Raw genomic sequence first — 22403 nt, 5'->3', positions numbered from 1 at the left:
GCCGCCTCGGCCTCTTCCTCCGTCTCTGGAGGAACGTTGGCACCTGCCGCCCAGCAAACATGGGATGTACCACCAACACCACCACCTGCGTCACCAAGAATCTCAACCTTGTCACACGGCAGCGTTCAGCTCTCCATCTCACAAACATTTGAGAGAAAGCGTAAATTCCCACCTAGCCACCCTCGATGCCTGGCCCTGAATGCCAGCATTTCTAAACTACTGGCCTATGAAATGCTGTCATTTAGGCTGGTGGACACAGACAGCTTCAAACAGCTCATGTCGCTTGCTGTCCCACAGTATGTTGTTCCCAGCCGCCACTACTTCTCCAAGAGAGCCGTGCCTTCCCTGCACAACCAAGTGTCCGATAAAATCAAGTGTGCACTGCGCAACGCCATCTGTGGCAAGGTCCACCTAACCACAGATACGTGGACCAGTAAGCACAGCCAGGGACGCTATATCTCCCTAACTGCACACTGGGTAAATGTAGTGGCGGCTGGGCCCCAGGCGGAGAGCTATTTGGCGCACGTCCTTCCGCCGCCAAGGATTGCAGGGCAACATTCTTTGCCTCCTGTCTCCTCCTCCTCCTACTCAGCTTCCTTCTCCTCTTCTTCCACCTGCTCATCTAGTCAGCCACACACCTTCACCACCAACTTCAGCACAGCCCGGGGTAAACGTCAGCAGGCCGTTCTGAAACTCATATGTTTGGGGGACAGGCCCCACACCGCACAGGAGTTGTGGCGGGGTATAGAACAACAGACCGGTGGTGTGCAATAATGGGCGAAATCTCTTTGCAGCTCTGCGACTAGCCGGTTTGACGCACATCCCTTGCCTGGCGCATGTGCTGAATTTGGTGGTGCAGAAGTTCATTCGCAACTACCCCAACATGTCAGAGCTGCTGCATAAAGTGCGGGCCGTCTGTTCGCGCTTCCGGCGTTCACACCCTGCCGCTGCTCGCCTGTCTGCGCTACAGCGTAACTTCGGCCTTCCTGCTCACCGCCTCATATGCGACGTGCCCACCAGGTGGAACTCCACCTTGCATATGCTGGACAGACTGTGCGAGCAGCAGCAGGCCATAGTGGAGTTTCAGCTGCAGCACGCACGGGTCAGTCGCACTGAGGATCAGACCCACTTCACCACCAATGACTGGGCCTCCATGCGAGACCTGTGTGCCCTATTGCGCTGATTCGAGTACTCCACCAACATGGCCAGTGGCGATGACGCCGTTATCAGCGTTGCAATACCACTTCTATGTCTCCTTGAGAAAACACTTAGGGCGATGATGGAAGAGGAGGTGGCCCAGGAGGAAGAGGAGGAAGAGGGGTCATTTTTAGCACTTTCAGGCCAGTCTCTTCGAAGTGACTCAGAGGGAGGTTTTTTGCAACAGCAGAGGCCAGGTAAAAATGTGGCCAGACAGGGCCCACTACTGGAGGACGAGGAGGACGAGGAAGAGGTGAAGGAGGATGAGGATGAAGCATGTTCACAGCGGGGTGGCACCCAAAGCAGCTCAGGCCCATCACTGGTGCGTGGCTGGGGGGAAACACAGGACGATGACGATACGCCTCCCACAGAGGACAGCTTGTCCTTACCTCTGGGCAGCCTGGCACACATGAGCGACTACATGCTGCAGTGCCTGCGCAACGACAGCAGAGTTGCCCACATTTTAACGTGTGCGGACTACTGGGTTGCCACCCTGCTGGATCCCCGGTACAAAGACAATGTGCCCACCTTACTTCCTACACTGGAGCGTGATAGGAAGATGCGTGAGTACAAGCGCACGTTGGTAGACGCGCTACTGAGAGCATTCCCAAATGTCACAGGGGAACCAGTGGAAGCCCAAGGCGAAGGCAGAGGAGGAGCAAGAGGTCGCCAACGCAGCTGTGTCACGGCCAGCTCCTCTGAGGGCAGGGTTAGCATGGCAGAGATGTGGAAAAGTTTTGTCACCACGCCACAGCTAACTGCACCACCACCTGATACGGAACGTGTTAGCAGGAGGCAACATTTCACTAACATGGTGGAACAGTACCTGTGCACACCCCTCCACGTACTGACTGATGGTTCGGCCCCATTCAACTTCTGGGTCTCCAAATATTCCACGTGGCCAGAGCTAGCCTTTTATGCCTTGGAGGTGCTGGTCTGCCCGGCGGCCAGCTTTATGTCTGAACGTGTATTCAGCACGGCAGGTGGCGTCATTACAGACAAACGCAGCCGCCTGTCTACAGCCAATGTGGACAAGCTGACGTTCATAAAAATGAACCAGGCATGGATCCCACAGGACCTGTCCATCTCTTGTGCAGATTAGATATTAACTACCTCCCCTTAACAATATATTATTCTACTCCAGGGCACTTCCTCATTCAATACTATTTTTATTTTCATTTTACCATTATATTGCGGGGCAACCCAAAGTTGAATGAACCTCTCCTCTGTCTGGGTGCCGGGGCCTAAATGTGTGACAGTGGCCTGTTCCAGTGGTGGGTGACGTGAAGCCTGATTCTCTGCTATGACATGAAGACAGATTCTGTGCTGACATAAGGCCAGATTCTCTGTTACGGGACCTCTCTCCTCTGTCTGGGTGCCGGGGCCTAAATATGTGACAGTGGCCTGTTCCAGTGGTGGGTGACGTGAAGCCTGATTCTCTGCTATGACATGAAGACAGATTCTGTGCTGACACAAGGCCAGATTCTCTGTTACGGGACCTCTCTCCTCTGCCTGTGTGCCGGGGCCTAAATGTGTGACAGTGGCCTGTTCCAGTGGTGGGTGACGTGAAGCCTGATTCTCTGCTATGACATGAAGACAGATTCTGTGCTGACATAAGGCCAGATTCTCTGTTACGGGACCTCTCTCCTCTGTCTGGGTGCCGGGGCCTAAATATGTGACAGTGGCCTGTTCCAGTGGTGGGTGACGTGAAGCCTGATTCTCTGCTATGACATGAAGACAGATTCTGTGCTGACATAAGGCCAGATTCTCTGTTACGGGTCCTCTCTCCTCTGTCTGGGTGCCGGGGCCTAAATATGTGACAGTGGCCTGTTCCAGTGGTGGGTGACGTGAAGCCTGATTCTCTGCTATGACATGAAGACAGATTCTGTGCTGACATAAGGCCAGATTCTCTGTTACGGGACCTCTCTCCTCTGCCTGGGTGCCTGGGCCTAAATATGTGACAGTGGCCTGTTCCAGTGGTGGATTACGTGAAGCCTGATTCTCTGCAATGACATGAAGACAGATTCTGCGCTGACATAAGGCCAGATTCTCTGTTACGGGACCGCTCTCCTCTGTCTGGGTGCCGGGGCCTAAATATGTGACAGTGGCCTGTTCCAGTGGTGGGTGACGTGAAGCCTGATTCTCTGCTATGACATGAAGACTGATTCTGTGCTGACATAAGGCCAGATTCTCTGTTACGGGACCTCTCTCCTCTGCCTGGGTGCCGGGGCCTAAGTATGTGACAGTGGCCTGTTCCAGTGGTGGGTGACGTGAAGCCTGATTCTCTGCTATGACATGAAGACTGATTCTGCGCTGACATAAGGCCAGATTCTCTGTTACGGGACCTCTCTCCTCTGTCTGGGTGCCGGGGCCTAAATATGTGACAGTGGCCTGTTCCAGTGGTGGGTGACGTGAAGCCTGATTCTCTGCTATGACATGAAGACAGATTCTGTGCTGACATAAGGCCAGATTCTCTGTTACGGGACCTCTCTCCTCTGTCTGGGTGCCGGGGCCTAAATATGTGACAGTGGCCTGTTCCAGTGGTGGGTGACGTGAAGCCTGATTCTCTGCTATGACATGAAGACTGATTCTGCGCTGACATGAAGCCAGATTCTCTGCTATGGCATGAAGAGACTGATTCTCTGCTGACATGAAGCCAGATTCTTTGCTATGGCATAAAGAGACTGATTCTCTGCTGACGTGAAGCCAGATTCTCTGCTATGGGACCTCTGTCCAATTGATATTGGGTCATTTTTATTTTTTTTATTTTTATTTTAATTCATTTCCCTATCCACATTTTTTTGCAGGGGATTTACCTACATGTTGCTGCCTTTTGCAGCCCTCTAGCTCTTTCTTGGGCTGTTTTACAGCCTTTTTAGTGCCCAAAAGTTCGGGTCCCCATTGACTTCAATGGGGTTCGGGTTCGGGACGAAGTTCGGGCCGGGTTCGGATCCCGAACCCGAACATTTCCGGGAAGTTCGGCCGAACTTCTCGAACCCGAACATCCAGGTGTTCGCTCAACTCTAATAGGGACCTTATATTGTGAGCTCTATTGGGGACAGTTGCATGCTAATGTCTGTAAAGTGCTGCGGAATATAGTAGCACTATATAAGTGCATAAAAAAAAAATATATAGTAGAATTTTGGGCCTCTGCACGGTTCTTTATACCTGATGCTAACATTGACCTGTAAAGCTGAGTTCACACTTGAGTTATTTGGTCAGTTGTTCGCTTTGGCCCCATAACTGACAAAATAAGTGAAGTGTAAAGTGATTCTTAGAGTGACGGCTGTCAACTGCCTGTCATAGTGTCACAGTAACAGTTTCATTACCACAGCAGGCTACCTATGCATTTTTCTGCAATGCACAGTGTTACACAAATATACAGGCTCTCTGCAGCCGTAAAATAGCTGATTTTTAACGCGCTTTGTCACAAATAAATTCTGATCGAATAGAATTTTATTTGGAAAATTTTACGAAGCATCCGAATAGAATTTTTGAAAACTTCGCTCATCTCTACTGACAAGCATAGTTAACCGTATTCCTGCATATGAAATCCTTGAGTAGAGATGAGCCAAGGTCTTAAAAATTCGATTTGGCTGCTTCACCGAATATTACAAAAAATTTGCTTCTAGAGTTGAGCGAACACCTGGATGTTCGGGTTCGAGAAGTTCGGCCGAACTTCCCGGAAATGTTCGGGATCTGAACCCGAACCGAACTTCGTCCCGAACCCGAACCCCATTGAAGTCAATGGGGACCCGAACTTTTGGGCACTAAAAAGGCTGTAAAACAGCCCAGGAAAAAGCTAGAGGGCTGCAAAAGGCAGCAACATGTAGGTAAATCCCTGCAAACAAATGTGGATAGGGAAATGAATTAAAATAAAAATTTAAAAAATAAAAATGACCCAATATCAATTGGACAGAGGTCCCATAGCAGAGAATCTGGCTTCACGTCAGCAGAGAATCAGTCTCTTCATGCCATAGCAAAGAATCTGGCTTCATGTCAGCAGAGAATCAGTCTCTTCATGCCATAGCAGAGAATCTGGCTTCATGTCACCCACCACTGGAAGAGGCCACTGTCACATATTTAGGCCCTGGCACCCAGACAGAGGAGAGCGGTCCCGTAACAGAGAATCTGGCCTTATGTCAGCGCAGAATCTGTCTTCATGTCATAGCAGAGAATCAGGATTCACGTCACCCACCACTGGAACAGGCCACTGTCACACATTTAGGCCCAGGCACCCAGGCAGAGGAAAGAGGTCCTGTAACAGAGAATCTGGCCTTATGTCAGCACAGAATCTGTCTTCATGTCATAGCAGAGAATCAGGCTTCACGTCACCCACCAATGGAACAGGCCACTGTCACACATTTAGGCCCAGGCCCCCAGGCAGAGGAGAGAGGTCGCGTAACAGAGAATCTTGCCTTATGTCAGCGCAGAATCTGTCTTCATGTCATAGCAGAGAATCAGGCTTCACGTCACCCACCACTGGAACAGGCCACTGTCACACATTTAGGCCCAGGCACCCAGGCAGAGGAGAGAGGTCCCGTAACAGAGAATCTGTCCTTATGTCAGCGCAGAATCTTTCTTCATGTCATAGCAGAGAATCAGGCTTCACGTCACCCACCACTGGAACAGGCCACTGTCAAACATTTAGGCCCAGGCACCCAGGCAGAGGAGAGAGGTCCCGTAACAGAGAATCTGGCCTTATGTCAGCGCAGAATCAGTCTTCATGTCATAGCAGAGAATCAAGCTTCACGTCACCCACCACTGGAACAGGCCACTGTCACACATTTAGGCCCAGGCACCCAGGCAGAGGAGAGAGGTCCCGTAACAGAGAATCTGGCCTTATGTCAGCGCAGAATCTGTCTTCATGTCATAGCAGAGAATCAGGCTTCACGTCACCCACCACTGGAACAGGCCACTGTCACATATTTAGGCCCAGGCACCCAGGCAGAGGAGAGAGGTCCCGTAACAGAGAATCTGGCCTTATGTCAGCGCAGAATCTGTCTTCATGTCATAGCAGAGAATCAGGCTTCACGTCACCCACCACTGGAACAGGCCACTCTCACACATTTAGGCCCAGGCACCCAGGCAGAGGAGAGAGGTCCCGTAACAGAGAATCTGGCCTTATGTCAGCGCAGAATCTGTCTTCATGTCATATCAGAGAATCAGGCTTCACGTCACCCACCACTGGAACAGGCCACTGTCACACATTTAGGCCCAGGCACCCAGGAAGAGGAGAGAGGTCGCGTAACAGAGAATCTGGCCTTATGTCAGCACAGAATCTGTCTTCATGTCATAGCAGAGAATCAGGATTCACGTCACCCACCACTGGAACAGGCCACTGTCACACATTTAGGCCCCGGCACCCAGACAGAGGAGAGCGGTCCCGTAACAGAGAATCTGGCCTTATGTCAGCGCAGAATCAGTCTTCATGTCATAGCAGAGAATCAGGCTTCACGTCACCCACCACTGGAACAGGCCACTGTCACATATTTAGGCCCAGGCACCCATGCAGAGGAGAGAGGTCGCGTAACAGAGAATCTTGCCTTATGTCAGCACAGAATCTGTCTTCATGTCATAGTAGAGAATCAGGCTTCACTTCACCCACTACTGGAACAGGCCACTGTCACACATTTAGGCCCAGGCAACCAGGCAGAGGAGAGAGGTCGCGTAACAGAGAATCTGGCCTGATGTCAGCACAGAATCTGTCTTCATGTCATAGCAGAGAATCAGGCTTCACGTCACCCACCACTGGAACAGGCCACTGTCACACATTTAGGCCCAGGTACCCAGGCAGAGGAGAGAGGTCCCGTAACAGAGAATCTGGCCTTATGTCAGCGCAGAATCTGTCTTCATGTCATAGCAGAGAATCAGGCTTCACGTCACCCACCACTGGAACAGGCCACTGTCACACATTTAGGCCCAGGCACCCAGGCAGAGGAGAGAGGTCCCGTAACAGAGAATCTGGCCTTATGTCAGTGCAGAATCAGTCTTCATGTCATAGCAGAGAATCAGGCTTCACGTCACCCACCACTTGAACAGGCCACTGTCACATATTTAGGCCCAGGCACCCATGCAGAGGAGAGAGGTCGCGTAACAGAGAATCTTGCCTTATGTCAGCACAGAATCTGTCTTCATGTCATAGTAGAGAATCAGGCTTCACGTCACCCACCACTGGAACAGGCAACTGTCACACATTTAGGCCCAGGCACCCATGCAGAGGAGAGAGGTCTCGTAACAGAAAATCTGGCCTGATGTCAGCACAGAATCTGTCTTCATGTCATAGCAGAGAATCAGGCTTCACGTCACCCACCACTGGAACAGGCCACTGTCACACATTTAGGCCCCAGCACCCAGACAGAGGAGAGCAGTCCCGTAACAGAGAATCTGGCCTTATGTCAGCGCAGAATCTGTCTTCATGTCATAGCAGAGAATCAGGCTTCACGTCACCCACCACTTGAACAGGCCACTGTCACACATTTAGGCCCCGGCACTCAGACAGAGGAGAGCGGTCCCGTAACAGAGAATCCGGCCTTATGTCAGCTTAGAATCTGTCTTCATGTCATAGCAGAGAATCAGGCTTCACGTCACCCACCACTGGAATAGGCCACTGTCACACATTTAGGCCCAGGCACCCAGGCAGAGGAGAGAGGTCGCGTAACAGAGAATCTGGCCTGATGTCAGCACAGAATCTGTCTTCATGTCATAGCAAAGAATCAAGCTTCACGTCACCCACCACTGGAACAGGCCACTGTCACACATTTAGGCCCAGGCACCCAGGCAGAGGAGAGAGGTCCCGTAACAGAGAATCTGGCCTTATGTCAGCGCAGAATCTGTCTTCATGTCATAGCAGAGAATCAGGCTTCACGTCACCCACCACTGGAACAGGCCACTGTCACATATTTAGGCCCAGGCACCCAGGCAGAGGAGAGAGGTCCCGTAACAGAAAATCTGGCCTGATGTCAGCGCAGAATCTGTCTTTATGTCATAGCAGAGAATCAGGCTTTACGTCACCCACCACTGGAACAGGCCACTGTCACATATTTAGGCCCAGGCACCCAGGCAGAGGAGAGAGGTCCCTTAACAGAGAATCTGGCCTTATGTCAGCGCAGAATCTGTGTTCATGTCATAGCAGAGAATCAGGCTTCACGTCACTAACCACTGGAACAGGCCACTGTCACACATTTAGGCCCAGGCACCCAGGCAGAGGAGAGAGGTCGCGTAACAGAGAATCTTGCCTTATGTCAGCACAGAATCTGTCTTCATGTCATAGCAGAGAATCAGGCTTCATGTCACCCACCACTGGAACAGGCCACTGTCACACATTTAGGCCCAAGCACCCAGGCAGAGGAGAGAGGTCGCGTAACAGAGAATCTTGCCTTATGTCAGCACAGAATCTGTCTTCATGTCATAGCAGAGAATCAGGCTTCACGTCACCCACCACTGGAACAGGCCACTGTCACACATTTAGGCCCAGGCACCCAGGCAGAGGAGAGAGGTCGCGTAACAGAGAATCTGGCCGTATGTCAGCACAGAATCTGTCTTCATGTCATAGCAGAGAATCAGGCTTCACGTCACCCACCACTGGAACAGGCCACTGTCACACATTTAGGCCCCGGCACCCAGACAGAGGAGAGCGGTCCCGTAACAGAGAATCTGGCCTTATGTCAGCGCAGAATCAGTCTTCATGTCATAGCAGAGAATCAGGCTTCACGTCACCCACCACTGGAACAGGCCACTGTCACACATTTAGGCCCAGGCACCCAGGCAGAGGAGAGAGGTCGCGTAACAGAGAATCTGGCCTTATGTCAGCACAGAATCTGTCTTCATGTCATAGCAGAGAATCAGGCTTCACGTCACCCACCACTGGAACAGGCCACTGTCACACATTTAGGCCCCGGCACCCAGACAGAGGAGAGCGGTCTCGTAACAGAGAATCTGGCCTTATGTCAGCGCAGAATCTGTCTTCATGTCATAGCAGAGAATCAGGCTTCACGTCACCCACCACTGGAACAGGCCACTGTCACACATTTAGGCCCCGGCACTCAGACAGAGGAGAGCGGTCCCGTAACAGAGAATCTGGCCTTATGTCAGCGCAGAATCTGTCTTCATGTCATAGCAGAGAATCAGGCTTCACGTCACCCACCACTGGAACAGGCCACTGTCACACATTTAGGCCCAGGCACCCAGGCAGAGGAGAGAGGTCGCGTAACAGAGAATCTGGCCTGATGTCAGCACAGAATCTGTCTTCATGTCATAGCAGAGAATCAAGCTTCACGTCACCCACAACTGGAACAGGCCACTGTCACACATTTAGGCCCAGGCACCCAGGCAGAGGAGAGAGGTCCCGTAACAGAGAATCTGGCCTTATGTCAGCGCAGAATCTGTCTTCATGTCATAGCAGAGAATCAGGCTTCACGTCACCCACCACTGGAACAGGCCACTGTCACATATTTAGGCCCAGGCACCCAGGCAGAGGAGAGAGGTCCCGTAACAGAAAATCTGGCCTGATGTCAGCGCAGAATCTGTCTTTATGTCATAGCAGAGAATCAGGCTTCACGTCACCTACCACTGGAACAGGCCACTGTCACATATTTAGGCCCAGGCACCCAGGCAGAGGAGAGAGGTCCCGTAACAGAAAATCTGGCCTGATGTCAGCGCAGAATCTGTCTTTATGTCATAGCAGAGAATCAGGCTTTACGTCACCCACCACTGGAACAGGCCACTGTCACATATTTAGGCCCAGGCACCCAGGCAGAGGAGAGAGGTCCCGTAACAGAAAATCTGGCCTGATGTCAGCGCAGAATCTGTCTTTATGTCATAGCAGAGAATCAGGCTTTACGTCACCCACCACTGGAACAGGCCACTGTCACATATTTAGGCCCAGGCACCCAGGCAGAGGAGAGAGGTCCCGTAACAGAGAATCTGGCCTTATGTCAGCGCAGAATCTGTGTTCATGTCATAGCAGAGAATCAGGCTTCACGTCACTAACCACTGGAACAGGCCACTGTCACACATTTAGGCCCAGGCACCCAGGCAGAGGAGAGAGGTCGCGTAACAGAGAATCTTGCCTTATGTCAGCACAGAATCTGTCTTCATGTCATAGCAGAGAATCAGGCTTCACGTCACCCACCACTGGAACAGGCCACTGTCACACATTTAGGCCCAAGCACCCAGGCAGAGGAGAGAGGTCGCGTAACAGAGAATCTTGCCTTATGTCAGCACAGAATCTGTCTTCATGTCATAGCAGAGAATCAGGCTTCACGTCACCCACCACTGGAACAGGCCACTGTCACACATTTAGGCCCAGGCACCCAGGCAGAGGAGAGGTCGCGTAACAGAGAATCTGGCCTTATGTCAGCACAGAATCTGTCTTCATGTCATAGCAGAGAATCAGGCTTCACGTCACCCACCACTGGAACAGGCCACTGTCACACATTTAGGCCCCGGCACCCAGACAAAGGAGAGCGGTCCCGTAACAGAGAATCTGGCCTTATGTCAGCGCAGAATCAGTCTTCATGTCATAGCAGAGAATCAGGCTTCACGTCACCCACCACTGGAACAGGCCACTGTCACACATTTAGGCCCAGGCACCTAGGCAGAGGAGAGAGGTCGCGTAACAGAGAATCTGGCCTTATGTCAGCACAGAATCTGTCTTCATGTCATAGCAGAGAATCAGGCTTCACGTCACCCACCACTGGAACAGGCCACTGTCACACATTTAGGCCCCGGCACCCAGACAGAGGAGAGCGGTCGCGTAACAGAGAATCTGGCCTTATGTCAGCGCAGAATCTGTCTTCATGTCATAGCAGAGAATCAGGCTTCACGTCACCCACCACTGGAACAGGCCACTGTCACACATTTAGGCCCAGGCACCCAGGCAGAGGAGAGAGGTCCCGTAACAGAGAATCTGGCCTGATGTCAGCACAGAATCTGTCTTCATGTCATAGCAGAGAATAAAGCTTCACGTCACCCACCACTGGAACAGGCCACTGTCACACATTTAGGCCCAGGCACCCAGGCAGAGGAGAGAGGTCCCGTAACAGAGAATCTGGCCTTATGTCAGCGCAGAATCTGTCTTCATGTCATAGCAGAGAATTAAGCTTCATGTCACCCACCACTGGAACAGGCCACTGTCACATATTTAGGCCCAGGCACCCAGGCAGAGGAGAGAGGTCCCGTAACAGAGAATCTGGCCTGATGTCAGCGCAGAATCTGTCTTCATGTCATAGCAGAGAATCAGGCTTCACGTCACCCACCACTGGAACAGGCCACTGTCACATATTTAGGCCCAGGCACCCAGGCAGAGGAGATGTCCCGTAACAGAGAATCTAGCGTTATGTCAGCGCAGAATCTGTCTTCATGTCATAGCAGAGAATCAGGCTTCACGTCACTAACCACTGGAACAGGCCACTGTCACACATTTAGGCCCAGGCACCCAGGCAGAGGAGAGAGGTCGCGTAACAGAGAATCTTGCCTGATGTCAGCACAGAATCTGTCTTCATGTCATAGCAGAGAATCAGGCTTCACGTCACCCACCACTGGAACAGGCCACTGTCACACATTTAGGCCCAAGCACCCAGGCAGAGGAGAGAGGTCGCGTAACAGAGCATCTTGCCTTATGTCAGCACAGAATCTTTCTTCATGTCATAGCAGAGAATCAGGATTCACGTCACCCACAACTGGAACAGGCCACTGTCACACATTTAGGCCCAGGCACCCAGGCAGAGGAGAGAGGTCGCGTAACAGAGAATCTGGCCTTATGTCAGCACAGAATCTGTCTTCATGTCATAGCAGAGAATCAGGATTCACGTCACCCACTTATTAACCTACACAAAGGCCACCTGTCAACTAGACAGCTACAATTTACCACTTGTAAAACATCCAAGATAGACCAAAACGAACAAGTGGAAATGATGTATCAAAATATGAGTTTATTATAAAATATAAAATGTGGAGAAACTACAGGATGGTATACAAAGATACGGAAAAGCACAGTGTAAATGACACCAATCGATCACCAATACTTCTGTGAAATATAACACACAGTAAGGTACAATCCATGAATCAAAATCGGGGCTTAAGGAGAACCAGGATGGCAAAACGCCGCTGTAAGGCTATGCACAAAAGGTGCCAATGACCATACCTGGTAATCCATAAGTTGATTCACACCTGATGCAGTGCATACATATCTAGACCGGCCAATATAATGATAGGTACTCAAGGTAAAAATAAATATCTTAGTCAGAAAGAAGATGGTGTCAATATGCACAACATGTATAACATATATATATATGGGGGACTCACTATGAATACAAGCAGAGATCCCATGAATGGTGTGAATCGCTACTAGTAACCGGACGTACCTGAGGACATGGTGATGGATGGAAAGTCAGACCCTGAGCGCGAGACCTCGACGCGCGTTTCACCTCAACGGCTTCGTCAGGAGGATTTTTACCTTGAGTACCTATCATTATATTGGCCGGTCTAGATATGTATGCACTGCATCAGGTGTGAATCAACTTATGGATTACCAGGTATGGTCATTGGCACCTTTTGTGCATAGCCTTACAGCGGCGTTTTGCCATCCTGGTTCTCCTTAAGCCCTGATTTTGATTAATGGATTGTACCTTACTGTGTGTTATATTTCACAGAAGTATTGGTGATCGATTGGTGTCATTTACCCTGTGCTTTTCCGTATCTTTGTATACCATCCTGTAGTTTCTCCACATTTTATATTTTATAATAAACTTATATTTTGATACATCATTTCCACTTGTTCACGTCACCCACAACTGGAACAGGCCACTGTCACACATTTAGGCCCAGGCACCCAGGCAGAGGAGAGAGGTCGCGTAACAGAGAATCTGGCCTTATGTCAGCACAGAATCTGTCTTCATGTCATAGCAGAGAATCAAGCTTCACGTCACCCACCACTGGAACAGGCCACTGTCACACATTTAGGCCCCGGCACCCAGACAGAGGAGAGCGGTCCCGTAACAGAGAATCTGGCCTTATGTCAGCGCAGAATCTGTCTTCATGTCATAGCAGAGAATCAGGCTTCACGTCACCCACCACTGGAACAGGCCACTGTCACACATTTAGGCCCAGGCACCCAGGCAGAGGAGAGAGGTCGCGTAACAGAGAATCTGGCCTGTTGTCAGCACAGAATCTGTCTTCATGTCATAGCAGAGAATCAAGCTTCACGTCACCCACAACTGGAACAGGCCACTGTCACACATTTAGGCCCAGGCACCCAGGCAGAGGAGAGAGGTCCCGTAACAGAGAATCTGGCCTTATGTCAGCGCAGAATCTGTCTTCATGTCATAGCAGAGAATCAGGCTTCACGTCACCCACCACTGGAACAGGCCACTGTCACATATTTAGGCCCAGGCACCCAGGCAGAGGAGAGAGGTCCCGTAACAGAAAATCTGGCCTGATGTCAGCGCAGAATCTGTCTTTATGTCATAGCAGAGAATCAGGCTTCACGTCACCCACCACTGGAACAGGCCACTGTCACATATTTAGGCCCAGGCACCCAGGCAGAGGAGAGAGGTCCCGTAACAGAAAATCTGGCCTGATGTCAGCGCAGAATCTGTCTTTATGTCATAGCAGAGAATCAGGCTTCACGTCACCCACCACTGGAACAGGCCACTGTCACATATTTAGGCCCAGGCACCCAGGCAGAGGAGAGAGGTCCCGTAACAGAAAATCTGGCCTGATGTCAGCGCAGAATCTGTCTTTATGTCATAGCAGAGAATCAGGCTTTACGTCACCCACCACTGGAACAGGCCACTGTCACATATTTAGGCCCAGGCACCCAGGCAGAGGAGAGAGGTCCCGTAACAGAGAATCTGGCCTTATGTCAGCGCAGAATCTGTGTTCATGTCATAGCAGAGAATCAGGCTTCACGTCACTAACCACTGGAACAGGCCACTGTCACACATTTAGGCCCAGGCACCCAGGCAGAGGAGAGAGGTCGCGTAACAGAGAATCTTGCCTTATGTCAGCACAGAATCTGTCTTCATGTCATAGCAGAGAATCAGGCTTCACGTCACCCACCACTGGAACAGGCCACTGTCACACATTTAGGCCCAAGCACCCAGGCAGAGGAGAGAGGTCGCGTAACAGAGAATCTTGCCTTATGTCAGCACAGAATCTGTCTTCATGTCATAGCAGAGAATCAGGCTTCACGTCACCCACCACTGGAACAGGCCACTGTCACACATTTAGGCCCAGGCACCCAGGCAGAGGAGAGGTCGCGTAACAGAGAATCTGGCCTTATGTCAGCACAGAATCTGTCTTCATGTCATAGCAGAGAATCAGGCTTCACGTCACCCACCACTGGAACAGGCCACTGTCACACATTTAGGCCCCGGCACCCAGACAGAGGAGAGCGGTCCCGTAACAGAGAATCTGGCCTTATGTCAGCGCAGAATCAGTCTTCATGTCATAGCAGAGAATCAGGCTTCACGTCACCCACCACTGGAACAGGCCACTGTCACACATTTAGGCCCAAGCACCCAGGCAGAGGAGAGAGGTCGCGTAACAGAGAATCTGGCCTTATGTCAGCACAGAATCTGTCTTCATGTCATAGCAGAGAATCAGGCTTCACGTCACCCACCACTGGAACAGGCCACTGTCACACATTTAGGCCCAGGCACCCAGGCAGAGGAGAGAGGTCGCGTAACAGAGAATCTGGCCTGATGTCAGCACAGAATCTGTCTTCATGTCATAGCAGAGAATCAAGCTTCACGTCACCCACCACTGGAACAGGCCACTGTCACACATTTAGGCCCCGGCACCCAGACAGAGGAGAGCGGTCCCGTAACAGAGAATCTGGCCTTATGTCAGCGCAGAATCTGTCTTCATGTCATAGCAGAGAATCAGGCTTCACGTCACCCACCACTGGAACAGGCCACTGTCACACATTTAGGCCCAGGCACCCAGGCAGAGGAGAGAGGTCCCGTAACAGAGAATCTGGCCTGATGTCAGCACAGAATCTGTCTTCATGTCATAGCAGAGAATAAAGCTTCACGTCACCCACCACTGGAACAGGCCACTGTCACACATTTAGGCCCAGGCACCCAGGCAGAGGAGAGAGGTCCCGTAACAGAGAATCTGGCCTTATGTCAGCGCAGAATCTGTCTTCATGTCATAGCAGAGAATTAAGCTTCATGTCACCCACCACTGGAACAGGCCACTGTCACATATTTAGGCCCAGGCACCCAGGCAGAGGAGAGAGGTCCCGTAACAGAGAATCTGGCCTTATGTCAGCGCAGAATCTGTCTTCATGTCATAGCAGAGAATCAGGCTTCACGTCACCCACCACTGGAACAGGCCACTGTCACATATTTAGGCCCAGGCACCCAGGCAGAGGAGATGTCCCGTAACAGAGAATCTAGCGTTATGTCAGCGCAGAATCTGTCTTCATGTCATAGCAGAGAATCAGGCTTCACGTCACTAACCACTGGAACAGGCCACTGTCACACATTTAGGCCCAGGCACCCAGGCAGAGGAGAGAGGTCGCGTAACAGAGAATCTTGCCTGATGTCAGCACAGAATCTGTCTTCATGTCATAGCAGAGAATCAGGCTTCACGTCACCCACCACTGGAACAGGCCACTGTCACACATTTAGGCCCAAGCACCCAGGCAGAGGAGAGAGGTCGCGTAACAGAGCATCTTGCCTTATGTCAGCACAGAATCTTTCTTCATGTCATAGCAGAGAATCAGGATTCACGTCACCCACAACTGGAACAGGCCACTGTCACACATTTAGGCCCAGGCACCCAGGCAGAGGAGAGAGGTCGCGTAACAGAGAATCTGGCCTTATGTCAGCACAGAATCTGTCTTCATGTCATAGCAGAGAATCAGGATTCACGTCACCCACTTATTAACCTACACAAAGGCCACCTGTCAACTAGACAGCTACAATTTACCACTTGTAAAACATCCAAGATAGACCAAAACGAACAAGTGGAAATGATGTATCAAAATATGAGTTTATTATAAAATATAAAATGTGGAGAAACTACAGGATGGTATACAAAGATACGGAAAAGCACAGGGTAAATGACACCAATCGATCACCAATACTTCTGTGAAATATAACACACAGTAAGGTACAATCCATGAATCAAAATCAGGGCTTAAGGAGAACCAGGATGGCAAAACGCTGCTGTAAGGCTATGCACAAAAGGTGCCAATGACCATACCTGGTAATCCATAAGTTGATTCACACCTGATGCAGTGCATACATATCTAGACCGGCCAATATAATGATAGGTACTCAAGGTAAAAATAAATATCTTAGTCAGAAAGAAGATGGTGTCAATATGCACAACATGTATAACATATATATATATATATGGGGGACTCACTATGAATACAAGCAGAGATCCCATGAATGGTGTGAATCGCTACTAGTAACCGGACGTACCTGAGGACATGGTGATGGATGGAAAGTCAGACCCTGAGCGCGAGACCTCGACGCGCGTTTCACCTCAACGGCTTCGTCAGGAGGATTTTTACCTTGAGTACCTATCATTATATTGGCCGGTCTAGATATGTATGCACTGCATCAGGTGTGAATCAACTTATGGATTACCAGGTATGGTCATTGGCACCTTTTGTGCATAGCCTTACAGCGGCGTTTTGCCATCCTGGTTCTCCTTAAGCCCTGATTTTGATTCATGGATTGTACCTTACTGTGTGTTATATTTCACAGAAGTATTGGTGATCGATTGGTGTCATTTACCCTGTGCTTTTCCGTATCTTTGTATACCATCCTGTAGTTTCTCCACATTTTATATTTTATAATAAACTTATATTTTGATACATCATTTCCACTTGTTCACGTCACCCACAACTGGAACAGGCCACTGTCACACATTTAGGCCCAGGCACCCAGGCAGAGGAGAGAGGTCGCGTAACAGAGAATCTGGCCTTATGTCAGCACAGAATCTGTCTTCATGTCATAGCAGAGAATCAAGCTTCACGTCACCCACCACTGGAACAGGCCACTGTCACACATTTAGGCCCCGGCACCCAGACAGAGGAGAGCGGTCCCGTAACAGAGAATCTGGCCTTATGTCAGCGCAGAATCTGTCTTCATGTCATAGCAGAGAATCAGGCTTCACGTCACCCACCACTGGAACAGGCCACTGTCACACATTTAGGCCCAGGCACCCAGGCAGAGGAGAGAGGTCGCGTAACAGAGAATCTGGCCTGTTGTCAGCACAGAATCTGTCTTCATGTCATAGCAGAGAATCAAGCTTCACGTCACCCACAACTGGAACAGGCCACTGTCACACATTTAGGCCCAGGCACCCAGGCAGAGGAGAGAGGTCCCGTAACAGAGAATCTGGCCTTATGTCAGCGCAGAATCTGTCTTCATGTCATAGCAGAGAATCAGGCTTCACGTCACCCACCACTGGAACAGGCCACTGTCACATATTTAGGCCCAGGCACCCAGGCAGAGGAGAGAGGTCCCGTAACAGAAAATCTGGCCTGATGTCAGCGCAGAATCTGTCTTTATGTCATAGCAGAGAATCAGGCTTCACGTCACCCACCACTGGAACAGGCCACTGTCACATATTTAGGCCCAGGCACCCAGGCAGAGGAGAGAGGTCCCGTAACAGAAAATCTGGCCTGATGTCAGCGCAGAATCTGTCTTTATGTCATAGCAGAGAATCAGGCTTTACGTCACCCACCACTGGAACAGGCCACTGTCACATATTTAGGCCCAGGCACCCAGGCAGAGGAGAGAGGTCCCGTAACAGAAAATCTGGCCTGATGTCAGCGCAGAATCTGTCTTTATGTCATAGCAGAGAATCAGGCTTTACGTCACCCACCACTGGAACAGGCCACTGTCACATATTTAGGCCCAGGCACCCAGGCAGAGGAGAGAGGTCCCGTAACAGAGAATCTGGCCTTATGTCAGCGCAGAATCTGTGTTCATGTCATAGCAGAGAATCAGGCTTCACGTCACTAACCACTGGAACAGGCCACTGTCACACATTTAGGCCCAGGCACCCAGGCAGAGGAGAGAGGTCGCGTAACAGAGAATCTTGCCTTATGTCAGCACAGAATCTGTCTTCATGTCATAGCAGAGAATCAGGCTTCTCGTCACCCACCACTGGAACAGGCCACTGTCACACATTTAGGCCCAAGCACCCAGGCAGAGGAGAGAGGTCGCGTAACAGAGAATCTTGCCTTATGTCAGCACAGAATCTGTCTTCATGTCATAGCAGAGAATCAGGCTTCACGTCACCCACCACTGGAACAGGCCACTGTCACACATTTAGGCCCAGGCACCCAGGCAGAGGAGAGGTCGCGTAACAGAGAATCTGGCCTTATGTCAGCACAGAATCTGTCTTCATGTCATAGCAGAGAATCAGGCTTCACGTCACCCACCACTGGAACAGGCCACTGTCACACATTTAGGCCCCGGCACCCAGACAGAGGAGAGCGGTCCCGTAACAGAGAATCTGGCCTTATGTCAGCGCAGAATCAGTCTTCATGTCATAGCAGAGAATCAGGCTTCACGTCACCCACCACTGGAACAGGCCACTGTCACACATTTAGGCCCAGGCACCTAGGCAGAGGAGAGAGGTCGCGTAACAGAGAATCTGGCCTTATGTCAGCACAGAATCTGTCTTCATGTCATAGCAGAGAATCAGGCTTCACGTCACCCACCACTGGAACAGGCCACTGTCACACATTTAGGCCCAGGCACCCAGGCAGAGGAGAGAGGTCGCGTAACAGAGAATCTGGCCTGATGTCAGCACAGAATCTGTCTTCATGTCATAGCAGAGAATCAAGCTTCACGTCACCCACCACTGGAACAGGCCACTGTCACACATTTAGGCCCCGGCACCCAGACAGAGGAGAGCGGTCCCGTAACAGAGAATCTGGCCTTATGTCAGCGCAGAATCTGTCTTCATGTCATAGCAGAGAATCAGGCTTCACGTCACCCACCACTGGAACAGGCCACTGTCACACATTTAGGCCCAGGCACCCAGGCAGAGGAGAGAGGTCGCGTAACAGAGAATCTGGCCTGATGTCAGCACAGAATCTGTCTTCATGTCATAGCAGAGAATCAAGCTTCACGTCACCCACCACTGGAACAGGCCACTGTCACACATTTAGGCCCCGGCACCCAGACAGAGGAGAGCGGTCCCGTAACAGAGAATCTGGCCTTATGTCAGCGCAGAATCTGTCTTCATGTCATAGCAGAGAATCAGGCTTCACGTCACCCACCACTGGAACAGGCCACTGTCACACATTTAGGCCCAGGCACCCAGGCAGAGGAGAGAGGTCGCGTAACAGAGAATCTGGCCTGATGTCAGCACAGAATCTGTCTTCATGTCATAGCAGAGAATCAAGCTTCACGTCACCCACAACTGGAACAGGCCACTGTCACACATTTAGGCCCAGGCACCCAGGCAGAGGAGAGAGGTCCCGTAACAGAGAATCTGGCCTTATGTCAGCGCAGAATCTGTCTTCATGTCATAGCAGAGAATCAGGCTTCACGTCACCCACCACTGGAACAGGCCACTGTCACATATTTAGGCCCAGGCACCCAGGCAGAGGAGAGAGGTCCCGTAACAGAAATCTGGCCTGATGTCAGCGCAGAATCTGTCTTTATGTCATAGCAGAGAATCAGGCTTCACGTCACCCACCACTGGAACAGGCCACTGTCACATATTTAGGCCCAGGCACCCAGGCAGAGGAGAGAGGTCCCGTAACAGAAAATCTGGCCTGATGTCAGCGCAGAATCTGTCTTTATGTCATAGCAGAGAATCAGGCTTTACGTCACCCACCACTGGAACAGGCCACTGTCACATATTTAGGCCCAGGCACCCAGGCAGAGGAGAGAGGTCCCGTAACAGAGAATCTGGCCTTATGTCAGCGCAGAATCTGTGTTCATGTCATAGCAGAGAATCAGGCTTCACGTCACTAACCACTGGAACAGGCCACTGTCACACATTTAGGCCCAGGCACCCAGGCAGAGGAGAGAGGTCGCGTAACAGAGAATCTTGCCTTATGTCAGCACAGAATCTGTCTTCATGTCATAGCAGAGAATCAGGCTTCACGTCACCCACCACTGGAACAGGCCACTGTCACACATTTAGGCCCAAGCACCCAGGCAGAGGAGAGAGGTCGCGTAACAGAGAATCTTGCCTTATGTCAGCACAGAATCTGTCTTCATGTCATAGCAGAGAATCAGGCTTCACGTCACCCACCACTGGAACAGGCCACTGTCACACATTTAGGCCCAGGCACCCAGGCAGAGGAGAGGTCGCGTAACAGAGAATCTGGCCTTATGTCAGCACAGAATCTGTCTTCATGTCATAGCAGAGAATCAGGCTTCACGTCACCCACCACTGGAACAGGCCACTGTCACACATTTAGGCCCCGGCACCCAGACAGAGGAGAGCGGTCCCGTAACAGAGAATCTGGCCTTATGTCAGCGCAGAATCAGTCTTCATGTCATAGCAGAGAATCAGGCTTCACGTCACCCACCACTGGAACAGGCCACTGTCACACATTTAGGCCCAGGCACCTAGGCAGAGGAGAGAGGTCGCGTAACAGAGAATCTGGCCTTATGTCAGCACAGAATCTGTCTTCATGTCATAGCAGAGAATCAGGCTTCACGTCACCCACCACTGGAACAGGCCACTGTCACACATTTAGGCCCCGGCACCCAGACAGAGGAGAGCGGTCGCGTAACAGAGAATCTGGCCTTATGTCAGCGCAGAATCTGTCTTCATGTCATAGCAGAGAATCAGGCTTCACGTCACCCACCACTGGAACAGGCCACTGTCACACATTTAGGCCCAGGCACCCAGGCAGAGGAGAGAGGTCCCGTAACAGAGAATCTGGCCTGATGTCAGCACAGAATCTGTCTTCATGTCATAGCAGAGAATCAAGCTTCACGTCACCCACCACTGGAACAGGCCACTGTCACACATTTAGGCCCAGGCACCCAGGCAGAGGAGAGAGGTCCCGTAACAGAGAATCTGGCCTTATGTCAGCGCAGAATCTGTCTTCATGTCATAGCAGAGAATTAGGCTTCACGTCACCCACCACTGGAACAGGCCACTGTCACATATTTAGGCCCAGGCACCCAGGCAGAGGAGAGAGGTCCCGTAACAGAGAATCTGGCCTGATGTCAGCGCAGAATCTGTCTTCATGTCATAGCAGAGAATCAGGCTTCACGTCACCCACCACTGGAACAGGCCACTGTCACATATTTAGGCCCAGGCACCCAGGCAGAGGAGATGTCCCGTAACAGAGAATCTAGCGTTATGTCAGCGCAGAATCTGTCTTCATGTCATAGCAGAGAATCAGGCTTCACGTCACTAACCACTGGAACAGGCCACTGTCACACATTTAGGCCCAGGCACCCAGGCAGAGGAGAGAGGTCGCGTAACAGAGAATCTTGCCTGATGTCAGCACAGAATCTGTCTTCATGTCATAGCAGAGAATCAGGCTTCACGTCACCCACCACTGGAACAGGCCACTGTCACACATTTAGGCCCAAGCACCCAGGCAGAGGAGAGAGGTCGCGTAACAGAGAATCTTGCCTTATGTCAGCACAGAATCTGTCTTCATGTCATAGCAGAGAATCAGGATTCACGTCACCCACAACTGGAACAGGCCACTGTCACACATTTAGGCCCGGGCACCCAGGCAGAGGAGAGAGGTCGCGTAACAGAGAATCTGGCCTTATGTCAGCACAGAATCTGTCTTCATGTCATAGCAGAGAATCAGGATTCACGTCACCCACAACTGGAACAGGCCACTGTCACACATTTAGGCCCAGGCACCCAGGCAGAGGAGAGAGGTCGCGTAACAGAGAATCTGGCCTTATGTCAGCACAGAATCTGTCTTCATGTCATAGCAGAGAATCAAGCTTCACGTCACCCACCACTGGAACAGGCCACTGTCACACATTTAGGCCCCGGCACCCAGACAGAGGAGAGCGGTCCCGTAACAGAGAATCTGGCCTTATGTCAGCGCAGAATCAGTCTTCATGTCATAGCAGAGAATCAGGCTTCACGTCACCCACCACTGGAACAGGCCACTGTCACACATTTAGGCCCCGGCACCCAGACAGAGGAGAGCGGTCCCGTAACAGAGAATCTGGCCTTATGTCAGCGCAGAATCTGTCTTCATGTCATAGCAGAGAATCAGGCTT

Source organism: Bufo bufo, chromosome 1 (genome assembly GCF_905171765.1).
Source record: "Bufo bufo chromosome 1, aBufBuf1.1, whole genome shotgun sequence".
In the NCBI taxonomy this organism is placed as follows: domain Eukaryota; kingdom Metazoa; phylum Chordata; class Amphibia; order Anura; family Bufonidae; genus Bufo; species Bufo bufo.
The sequence above is the reverse complement of the archived record's forward strand: the minus strand, read 5'-3'. Positions refer to the sequence as shown.